The 11,611-nt window shown below is 50.3% G+C and overlaps 1 protein-coding gene across 1 annotated transcript in view; it reads right to left on the reverse strand.

The window, feature by feature from the left end:
* LOC107105646 (netrin-3) overlaps window positions 1–11,377 on the reverse strand; it is a gene marked incomplete at its 3' end in the record, with an annotated part of 120,657 nt that extends 109,280 nt beyond the window's left edge. Inside the window, exon 1 of the mRNA XM_015405647.1 lies at window positions 11,217–11,377. The remainder of the gene's footprint in view (window positions 1–11,216) is intronic.
* Window positions 11,378–11,611: the final 234 nt, after the last annotated feature.

An 11,611-nucleotide genomic window follows, 5' to 3' on the forward strand; every position in this document is an offset into this window, starting at 1 on the left:
TCCTGCTGTTGGGTATGGCCTATTATGCTAATGAGTTCCTGCTGGGCTTTTTCTACAAAAAAAAGCTCTGCTTACGAGTGACTTCCTTCCTTCATTTATACCATCGGGGAAACTAACGCAGCTTACATTGTTCTGATCTCCCCCATTTAATTCTCAACAGCAACAAGAGTGTGAGGTAGGTGAGGCTGAGGGTGTGTGACAGGCCCAGGGTCGCCCAGTGAGCTTTCACAGCAGAGAGGGGATTCGAACCCAGACCTCTCGGACCCTAGCCTAATAGATCCTAGCCTAACATTCTAACCATCACGCCACACTGCCTCACCCTTCCTTAGATCCCAGACTGCGTGGCCGAGGCGCCCTGGAGATGGACAATCCCCAGACAAGGCAGATTTCTGCAGACAGTTGCAAAGCAGGAGACGCCCATCCTATAAAACGAGGGCCATGGGATCCTGACCCCTGCAGGGCCGGGCAAGGAAGGGGGCCTCCCTCCCGCCACTGCTATCTGGGGTCCCCCGGCACACACACATCCTTGACTTCAAGACTCTGCAGTCAAATGAGAGATGATCCGTTGAGCAGTCCAGCAACAGAACTGACGGGCCAAATGACGACTTTCCCAGCCTTCCAAGGCCTTCCATGAGATTAGGGACGCCTCTTAACGTAAGGAGATAGTAGCAGTAACGGCACATCTGCTAAAAGATGCTGCTGTGTGTTTTATGGCGTGCCTGCCCTCTTCTGTGCACTATACTGAACACTAAAAGATAAGACCATTCCTGCGTAGGTAGTTTATCTTCTCAGGGTCATTCCACAAACTACTGTTTTGGGGGAGTCAGAACTGGAAGTTCCAAATTCATTTTTGCAACCTTCCCCGCAGAGAATTCAAAGGGCACTGCAGGTTGTTGAGGAACGGCCCGAGCCAGCAGCTCTACACAGGCTGCACACGCAACCCATCGCATTCCAAAAGGGTGGCAGAATGAATCAGAAGCCGCCGCTTGAAGCATTCTGTTTTCCGGACCGTTTCACGTCCTCTGCCCTTGGAATGTGTGTCCACATCGAATTGTCGACATGATCCGTACAGGATGGGAAACGGAGGCATAGACTGAATTGGGCAAATGAACAACTGAAGCGACTTTGAACTAAGTCAGACCTCAGATCCATGCGGCCTCATGAGAGTGGATCCCCAGGTTTTCAGGCAGCCCCTGCTACCAGTAATCCTGTAAGTGGAGATGCGGGGTACCAAACCTGGGATCCTCTCCATGTGGAGAGGAAATGCTCTGCCACTGAACAACGGCCACTCACCAATGCTCCCTCTAAGCGGTGGAGTCTTGTGAGCAAAAATTCTACTTTGTGAGCTACTGGCACTGAAGTTGTGAGCGAGCGATTTGGCTACTGCATACATTAGTTTGCTTTGGAGTCATCCTTCCTGAGCTAAGACAAAAATGTGTGAGCTGGAGGCTAAAAAACTGTGAGCTAGCTCACACTAACTCACCTTAGAGGGAACACTGCTCACGGCTGTCAGGGCCTTCTGACTGGAAGCCGCTCTCCAAGATCTCAGGTCTTTTCACAGCCTTGAGATCCCCAGGACTGACCTCGGGACTTTTCGCACGTGTGCACAGAGTCTGCTCCACCCCTGAGCTCCGGTCTCCCCCCCCCATGCCTCTGAAGTAACAGCCGGAAAGAAGCAAAAGCGAGGAAGTTTTAACCTTCCCTGGACACAAAAATAGCCCTGATCCATACAGGATGGGAAATGGAGGCATAGACTGAATCGGGCAAATGAACAAGTGAAGCGACTTTAAACTAAGTCAGACCTCAGATCCATGCGGCTTCGTGAGTGTGGATCCCCAGGTTTTCAGGCAGCACCTGCTACCAGTAATCCTGTAAGTGGAAATGCGGGGTACCAAACCTGGGATCCTCTCCAAGTGGAGAGGAAATGCTCTGCCACTGAACAACGGCCACTCACGACTGTCAGGGCCTTCTGACTAGAAGCCGCTCTCCTAGATCTCAGGTCTTTTCACAGCCTTGAGATCCCCAGGACTGACCTTGGGACCTTTCGCACGCATGCACACAGTCTGCTCCACCCCTGAGCTCCGGTCTCTCCCCCCCCCCATGCCTATGAAGTAACAGCCAGAAAGAAGCGAAAGCGAGGAAGTTTTAACCTTCCCTGGACCATCTGCACCTGCACGAGGAAGGGGGCTGAAAGCCGGAGACAGGTTTTCAAGGAGGGTTTAACTCTAAGCACAGTTTGCCGTTGAACTCCTTTGTGGGCGAGGTTGTTTGGCAGAGCGATGGCCTCTCTCGGACACACCTGGGTGCTGGGGGCACGGCTCCAGCAGCCGCCTGGACACTAAGCCTTTTATTAACGTTTAATAGCATCCCACTTGTTGCTTTACAGGACCTTAATCCCCGCCCAGCCATCCTAAACCCCTTCACACATTCCTGCCGCATTGTTTGGCTGCGTCACGTGTCCTTGAGAATAGCACTTGGTATGCAAAGAGCTTTATGGCCACTGCTCTGATCCCACACATTGTGGCTGCCGGATTTGGTGTCGTCCCCCCCAGTATAGTTGCTGCTGCATCTCTGCTGCAGGTTTTTGTTTTTTGGCCTTATCGCATCCAGGAACAAAGCTATCTGGTGTGGCGGGGGTGGGGGTGGAGGAGGCTCTTCTTCTGTGAAGGCCCATTGTGTAAAGTTTAACGAAGAGGTAGGACTTTTTAAAATAAAGATGGATGCAATGAACATTTTGAGGAACTGCGGTGGCTCGAGTGGTTAAGACGCTGAACTGCAGGCTGTGGAAGGTCGGTAGTTCAGCAGTTCGAGACCCGAGTGTGCCGCATGACGGGGGGTGGGGGTGGAGGGGGCTCTTCTGTGAAGGCCTATTATGTAAAGTTTAACGAAGAGGTAGGGCTTTTTAAAATGAAGATGGATGCAATGAACATTTTGAGGAGCTGCGGTGGCTTGAGTGGTTAAGACGCTGAACTGCAGGCTGTGGAAGGTCGGTAGTTCAGCAGTTCGAGACCCGAGTGTGCCGCATGATGGAGTGAGCTCCCGTCTCTAGTTCCAGCTCCTGCCAACCTAGCAGTTCGAAAGCAAGAAATCGGGAGGTCGGTAGTTCAGCAGTTCAAGACCCGAGTGTGCCGCATGACGGAGTGAGCTCCCGACTCTAGTTCCAGCTCCTGCCAACCTAGCAATTCGAAAGCAAGAAATTGCAAGCAGATAAATAGGTACCACTTTGGTGGGAAGGGAACAGCGTTCCGTGCGCCTTGGTGTTTAGTCATGCCGGCCACATGACCACGGAAATGTCTTCGGACAGCGCTGGCTCTTCGGCTTGGAAACGGAGATGAGCACCGCAGCCCTAGAGTCGGATTCGACTGGCTTTCGAGCAAGGGAACCTTTACCTTTACCTTTAATGAACATTTTGGAAGCTTAAAGACAAAACTTTATCCGCTAAGGACAAGCACGGGGCTGGCATGCAAAGGCATTGCACGTACAGCGGAAGGAAGCCCGTTACTGACAATGCGTTTCACTTGCATTCTGTCCGCCAGCTTCATGTTGTGCCTGAATGTCAGGCAAAATGTAATATCGGGAATAGAAAAAACAATCTGTTTGAAAAATCTTCATGGGCAGCGAGGTGCCTGTGACTCCTCTTCACTAACCCTGACCCCCCCCTGCCCCGCAGTCAGTACCCCTGGTGCCTACTCCTGCCCGCCTTTTCTTGCCTGCTCTCCCAAAACACTGCTGAACTCCAGGCCCTGAGGAAAAGGTCAGGAAGGCTCCCTCCCCAACTCCCAGCCCCACGGTTCCCTATGATATGCACGGGGATTTTACGTGCCAAAGCCACACCACCTTCTCCTTCACCATACCAAACCTTTCTTTGGAAGGGAAAGCAATGAGGGTTCCCTGCCTATTCCAAAGTCAGTTCCTAGAGCTGAGACAGGCATGCAACTTCTGAAGACGGAGGCTCCCTTTAGTCATCAAGCTTAATTGCCTCTGATCATCTTTCTCTGGATAATTCCACCCTCTGAGGCGGTAGGTAAATATCAAAGAATCATATCAGGAACAGGGACTTCTTGGCGGTGGTGCCACACCTTTGGCATTCCCTCCCCCATGAAGTCTACCTGGTGCCTTCACGGATGGCTTTCAGGCGCTAGTCAAATAATCTTTTTTGTTTCCACTTGCATTTAAAAAAATATATATATATATCCTGGTCCCCTTAACGATGCCTCTTCTGATAATTTGCTTTATGACTGTTGATTTTACTTCTTTGGTTCGGGACAAACCAAGGTGGCTGCTTTTTTTTAAAAGTGACCGTTTCAAATTACCTGAATTGTTCTGAATACGAGGAAAGCGGGATAGAAATATTTTTGATAAACAAAACAAATAGTCAAGCTACACAAATAGGCATAAAAGAGGGGGGGGGGAAATAAACAGCTCTGGCAGTAGAGATGGGGAATAGCCTTCCCCACAGGAACTTGCCAGTAGAGAACTTGGGAAAGGTAGAGTCGGGACCAAAGAAAACAGCCACATTTGTGTTCCATTAGAGTAAACCAGGGAGCTAGGACGCAGGGGGTGTGTGTGCAACATGGCCCACTGAAGATTTGTCGAAGAAGGACTGCTTCACACATTACGCAGCAGCGAACCAACGTCTGCCACCAACTGGATTCGATCGGGGAACTGCAGTCAACCGGGCTGCCTGCCGGAGGGACCTGTCTGCAAACACAGTTTTCATATACGATGACGCCCCTCTTCTTCGTGTTCCCAGAAGAACCTCCTGGCCTCAGAAGGGGCAGTTCCTTCCATGAAAGGAGGTGGGGCTTAGTGTTCCCTCTAAGCTGAGTTAGTGTGAGCCTAGCTCACAGTTTTTCAGCCTCCGGCTCACACATTTTTGCCTCCGCTCAGGAAGGAGGGCTCCAGAGCCAACTGATTGATGCAGCAGCCAAATCGCTCGCTCACAACTTTAATGCCGGCAGCTCACAAAGTAGAATTTTTGCTCACAAGACTCTACCGCTTAGAGGAAACATTGGTGGGGCTGACTGGGAAGCCCCCCCACCCCCGGGGCAGAAAGGAGCAGAAGCAGGCCCTCACTGGTGTCACAGCTCGGCAGCTGCTTCGCCCCCCCCAGGCAGGGCCCGTGCAGCCGGCTTGCTCTCTGATGGGGCTCCCTGCAGGGGCCCACCCGGCCAGCTTCTTTGTGGCTGTCTGCTCATCCACACTACAGGGGCTGAGGGCCGCAGGTTTGCCACAGCAGTGGCTAAATGGGCCACCCTGAAAGGAGCAAGGGCCACGGGGACCCCCCCGCAGGGGTCGTCAGCCTATCGGAACTCCTCCCAGAGGCTTTGGTGGCCAATCTGTCCCTGGAAGGACAAACCCATGCGGCCTTTAGACATTTTTAACAGGCCACTTCCCTTTCCAGGGCTTTTATTGGGGTACAGACTGTGGGTATCTTTTAGGGTGGCGTCATTTGGGGGGGGGTATTTTATTCTGTATTTTTAACTGTGATTTGTAAGCCAACATGAGCCATGAGGAAAAGCGGGATATTAATATTTTAAATTAATAAATAAAAACAAATAATCAGGACCACTTTTTTTGAGTCAAAACCTTTTAAATTATACAGACCCAACAGTGCAGCTTTGGTTAACTGATGTTGTGTTAACTCCCAATGCAAATTTTCCCTATAGCCCACCTTTTCAGTTACACACAGATGTAGTTACGCACAGTTTTAGTTACACATATTTTGCTCACTGATCCTCTCCCCTTCAGTGTTCCCTCTAAGCTGAGTTAGTGTGAGCTAGCTCACAGTTTCTCAGCCTCTGGCTCACACATTCTTGTCTCGGCTCAGGAAGGAGGGCTCCAGCAGCCAAATCACTCGCTCACGACTTTCATGCCAGTAGCTCACGAAGTAAAATTTTTGCTCACAAGACTCCACAGCTTAGAGGGAACATTGCGTCCCCTTCCCCCAAAAATATTCACGTTTCTAGGATTTGGAAACAGAATCAGCACACCTTAGCAGAACGGAGGCGAGCCGGCTTCCAAAACAGGCGAGCAGGCTGGCATATTCTAAAAACAGACAGGCGTTAGCGTATACGCTCCAAAGTATTATGAACAAATGCAGTCCGTGCCAAGAGAAATGAAACACATATTAAGCGAACAGGTGCCGTAAAACAGGTACTGTTGGCCGGCATCGCAAAAGAAATATTCCAGTGCGGGAACTTTTTAATACAGGCTCTGAAGCCAGAACTCAGCAATTAATTTCTCCAGCATGGATTGGAGAGACACCCCCTAAAGGGACTTTGCACCAGAGCTGCTCTCTTTATGCTGAGAGCTAACCTGTAAAAGGAGAGGTGTGTGGAGCAGGGTGGGGGGTGGGCCTGGGCCTGCCACAACGGCCATGCCACCTCCCCTAATGCCAAATGCCTCGGGATTTGGTAACTGTGGCTCAGAGGTAGGAGAAATGCACTCTGCATGCTCTCAGAAGTACTTCCATCTTTACAGCGATCACTCAGATCTCCGAGGCTGGAAGCTTAGGTAAAAACTAAGCCTCGTTGACAGCTGTCTGACACAATCTCTAGCCTTGTCCCGATAACAATGAGTTCACTTGGCAAGTCTGCTGAGAGACAGAAGGCATGTTTTGTTGGTTGGAAGCGATCGACTGGGTTCAGGAAGAGTCATGATAAAAATCCCTTGCAGCCACAGACTATCTGCATGACCTTGGGTGATTCACTTAAGGCAGAGGAAACCATTTGCTACTGGAATGCCTTTGCGTTCGCACTGAGTGGCACTCCCCCGTTGCAGCCCTTAGCAATCTGCTTCCAGGAACTCTGAGAGCTTTCCTTTTCATGTTACTGCTAATGCACAAGTTTGCTTTCCCCAAATAACTGGGCTATTGTTTCCTTTTTAGGGGCAGGTTTTGTGCTTTGTCACCCTTTTAAACTGAGCGGGACTGGCATGCAGCCACTGAACTGGCTGCCTTTGTAGTTTAATAAACGTAGGTGCAGAACAGCAAAAGGGGGAGACTCTGAAAAGATGCCTGCCATTAATAAGAACTGCTGAATGCACGTTGGAAGGGCTGAAGCAATCGGACAAGAAAAAAGGGAGGAATTATTATTGCTTATATAGTACTTCAATGTAGGTGGTATTTTATGTAGAACCATATGTGCAAAGACAAATCCCTGCCCCAAGGAACCTACAGATTCTGACGGTGGGGGCGGGACAAAGGGAGAGGAGGAAAGGGAGACGCAAAGGTGACAACAAATGGATGGAAGCAAACTGAACTGCTTCATTCATAATAGTTTTCCTACTGATTTGCTTGTGTGGGGAAAAGCATTTGCGCCTGATTCACATCTGACGAATGCCCTTGTATCCGGTTTGCTACACTGTGAGGTGCCAATTCTTAGTTTAAAATACAAACAGAAGGTATGCATAACTTGCCATAGGCTTGCTGTTGCTATAGCATAAGTCAAAACAGCATAAAACCGCTCACAATACACACAAACACACAAAAAGAAAGCGTAGAAGAGATTGGATTTATACCCCGCCCCTCACTACGCGAAGGAGTCTCAGAGCGGCTCACAATCTCCTTTCCCTTCCCACAACACACACCCTGTGAGGTAGTGGAGGCTGAGAGAGCTCTCTCGAGAACTGCCCTTGAGAGAACAGCTCTGAAAGAACTTGTGACTGACCCAAGGTCACACCAGCAGCTGCATGTGGAGGAGTGGCGAATCAAACCCTGTTCTCCCAGATGAGAGTCTGTGCTACACTACACAAGACTGGCTACGCCAAACTCCTAACCACTACACCAAACTACACAACTGGGGGGAGGGGGATGCGAAAGTCTTTAGTTGTGCAGTATGACATTGCCAGCCCTGACCTGGATAGCCTTGTCAGATCTCAGATGCTAAGCAGGCTAATATTTAAATGGGAGACCTCCAAGGAATACCAGGGTCACTTCGCAGAGGCAGGCAATGGCCAACCACCTCTGAACGTCTCTTGCCTTGAAAACCCCATGAGGGGTCGCCATGAGTCAGCTGCGACTTAACCGCAGGGGGGGAAAATGCATTGCTATATCTGTTAAGATGGGTACAACATTCCAAAGTGACATTCGAAAGACAAGTACCTTTACAAACAGAGCAACTGTGCCAACCATAGCCAATATGTTGACAGAGACAAATCAGTCCAGATACTGAAGAGTTAAGAGGTGTGGAGATGAACCACAATTTCACCACGGCCTCCCTGCTTCTGTTTTCATCAGGGCTTTTTTTGTAGAAAAAGCCCAGCAGGAACTCATTAGTATAATAGGCCACACCCAACAGCAGAAACTCATTAGCATATCGGGTCACACCCCCTGACAGCACAGCTCATTAGCACATTAGGCCGCACCCCCATGTTACCAGAAAAGTGTGGTCATCCAGCCACACCCACCTTTTGCTTCTTATTCTGTTTACCTTGTTTGTTGTCCAAACCCAGGGCTTTTTTTGTAGCAGGAACTCCTTTGCATGTTAGGCCACACACCCCTAATGTAGCCAATCCTAACGTGTTTCTGCTGTTTGGTGTGGCCTATTATGCTAATGAGTTCCTGCTGGGCGTGGCCAACTCAGGAGCCAGCCGGAACTCCGTTCCTGTGCGTTCCTGCCCAAAAATAGCCCTGGTTTTCATTATAGGTAGTGTACACGGTGTTGTTGTCTCCATTTTATCTTCACAATGATGCTGTGAGGTAGGTAGCAGCTGGGCCAGCATCCCCCAGTGAGCCCCCAGCTCCCAGGCCAAGATCCCGTCCACCCACCTCTCTCCGCCCAGACCCAACCCAAACGATCATATTCACACACATCACACGACTGGGTTAGCTCCATGGGCCCCCCAGGATGAGCTGGGTCCACGGCATTTTGTCCCCCCCCCAGGTTGCCCCCTTCAGGGTGGGGGGGGGTCTGAGCCCTGCTTGATCCGAGTCCAGCATGAATCTGCTACAACAGACACATAACCCAAGTCTCTCTCTCTCTCTCACTTCCAACATCCAGCTATTAAATGCTAACACTGCCGAACCGCCTCTCAGGGTTCTTTGAGGCCAGACTGAAGATTGTACCGCATTTTGCAAATTGAAAGTGTCATCTAGCAATAAGGAACTTCCACAAAGCGGGGAGCGCATTCTTGCAAAGACCACGACCCAAAACGGAGCACAGATCATGCCTCCCACCAGGTTGCAATGTCACACACACACATGCCTTACTTTGAGAAACACAAGCCCGTTCAGGAGGCAGTCCTGTTTTAAGGGCTGCGTGGAGCATTCAGGTGACAACTCTTCTTTTTAATGACCCCGGCTTCAGACGGCGTCTTTTTTTAAAGCTACCACCTGCCAACTCTACAGTGCCAACAGACATATTCACCCTTTTAATTAAATCAGTGCTTCTATTCTCCTGGGAATAAGGATGAAGGAAAGAACTCTATAGAGTTTTAAGAGGCGCGGGAAGGGTGAGTTAGCATGGGTTCAAAGACACATGTCATGGGAAACTGGGAGGCAAGATCTTTAGATTAGGATCTGTACGCACAGGATTGATGCGGTTCCCGAGAGAGCTACTAGATCCACCTGCTCTGGGGGGTACAGGGCACCCATGTTCCCTCTGAGCTGTGGAGTCTTGTGAGCAAGAATTCTACTTTGTGAGCTACTGGCATTAAAGTTGTGAGCAAATGATGTGGCTGCTGCATAAATCAGTTTGCTCTGGAGCCCATCCCTTCCAGAGCGAAGACAAAAATGGGTGAGCCGGAGGCTAAAAAACTGTGAGCCGGCTCACACTAACTCAGACATGCACCCATGTCTGCAGGAACAAGGGTCAGGGGGCCTTCGAGAACTCAACCCTGTCCAAAAGCACCAGGATGCCAGACCAAAAGTCCAAAAAGAAAGGGATGCTCTAGGAATCGCACTGCCTCTTCCACTGGAGAGAGAGGAGACTGGCATGTTTCAGAGGGAAAAGGCCCCTCCACCATCCCAGCAGAAGCGGGTAGGCGGCTAGCACGAGACTGCACCTGTGCCCTCAGACAAGCTTCACTCATTCCCAAGGGGCTGGCTCAGGACGCAGTGTTCCCTCTAAGCTGAGTCAGTGTGAGCTAGCTCACAGTTGTTTAGCCTCCGGCTCACACATTTTGGTCTTAGCTCAGGAAGGAGGGCTCCAGAGCAAACTAATTGATGCAGCAGCCAAATTGCTTGCTCACAACTTTAATGCCAGTAGCTCACAAAGTAGAATTTTTGCTCACAAGACTCCACAGCTTAGCGGGAACATTGCTCAGGAGTCCAGCAGACTGTGCCTGTTCCCAAAGCACGGGGTAAGGGGTGATCTTTCCAAAGACATCTGGTCCCCCTATGCACACGCGCACACAAATATCCCGTTTTGCACATGTGTTCGAATGGGGCAGAGACCAGACTATGCGTGGATCTGCGTGCACACATATGCACACCATCTGCAAAACTTCTACTCAGCAAAGCGGTCTCCCAAGCGCATATGATATTATGCCCAAGCCAGTGTCAAGCCACAAACCGTTCCCAGTGTCCACCTGCAGCCATGGAGCACCAGAACGTGGTTTTATCCTCAGTCGGATCAGAACACACCCACCTCTTCTCGTTGCCTCACCCTCTCCAAGTTTCAATTCAGAACCTGCCCAACTGTTGCCGTACTCCGCTAAGTACACCCACCTTCCCTTACAGGAAAGTTATCCATCAAACCCAACAGAAAGGTATTTCACAAGACACCATGGCCAAAAGCTGCCAATACGTTATATAATCCAAAACCCTTTCTCACCACACAGCCATACACCTTGTGCGTTTCTGTGTATACACACACATCATAGCTACCATTTGACCCAATGGAAATGGTTGTAAAAGTTCCATCTCTTTATTGAAATTCCAAGATGAAGCTATGAAAGGATTACACAGGAAATAAAAAAAGGAGGAGGGGAAAGAAAAACAAGAGAGAGAAGAGATGGAAAGGAAAGTTTTTTTAAAAACCCCAATTAAATCCTATTTAACTTGGAAAGGGAAGAATTAACAGTGGGGGTGTGGAAAAGCAGAGTCTTAACCCATGCAGTAAGCAAAAAAGAAAAAAGAGGGGGGGGAGCCTTTTCCACTTCCATATAAACAAGTCTTTAAAATACTGTGGAAGGGGGGGGGAAAGGATCTAAAACCAGTCTCTCCGATGAGAGAATCCTGAACAAGTTAGGGGGAAGAAAGGAAAGCGACTTACTGTGCCCGGAACAGGTAGAAAGTTTGCCTTGTAGCCCCCAGCCCGGAGATGTCAAAGGAGCGCAATCCCACCAGAGAGTCGAAAAAACCAGTCTTGGCTGTACGGCGAAGGGGTGGAACGTGGAAAGAGAGACGCTCGTGGCGCTGGGTGCAGAAAGGGGAACTGAGCCGAGCCGCTCTTTACGCCGCTCCAAGCCCCGCCGTGTGGATCTCAATCCTTCGCCCGCTGCCCGGGGATCCTCCAGCCGCTTCGCTCCTCTCTCGCTCCCCCTCGCCGACTGCCCAATGAAGGGCTGCTCTGCCGGGAGGGAGGGAAGGAGGGAGGGCGAAGGAGGAGGAGGAGGAGGAGGGGGGGGGGAGAGAGAGCGAGAAACGCAACAGTGGAGAAACTGAGCC

This window comes from Gekko japonicus, unplaced genomic scaffold (genome assembly GCF_001447785.1).
Source record: "Gekko japonicus isolate JY-2015 unplaced genomic scaffold, Gekko_japonicus_V1.1 scaffold1192, whole genome shotgun sequence".
In the NCBI taxonomy this organism is placed as follows: Eukaryota; Metazoa; Chordata; class Lepidosauria; order Squamata; family Gekkonidae; genus Gekko; species Gekko japonicus.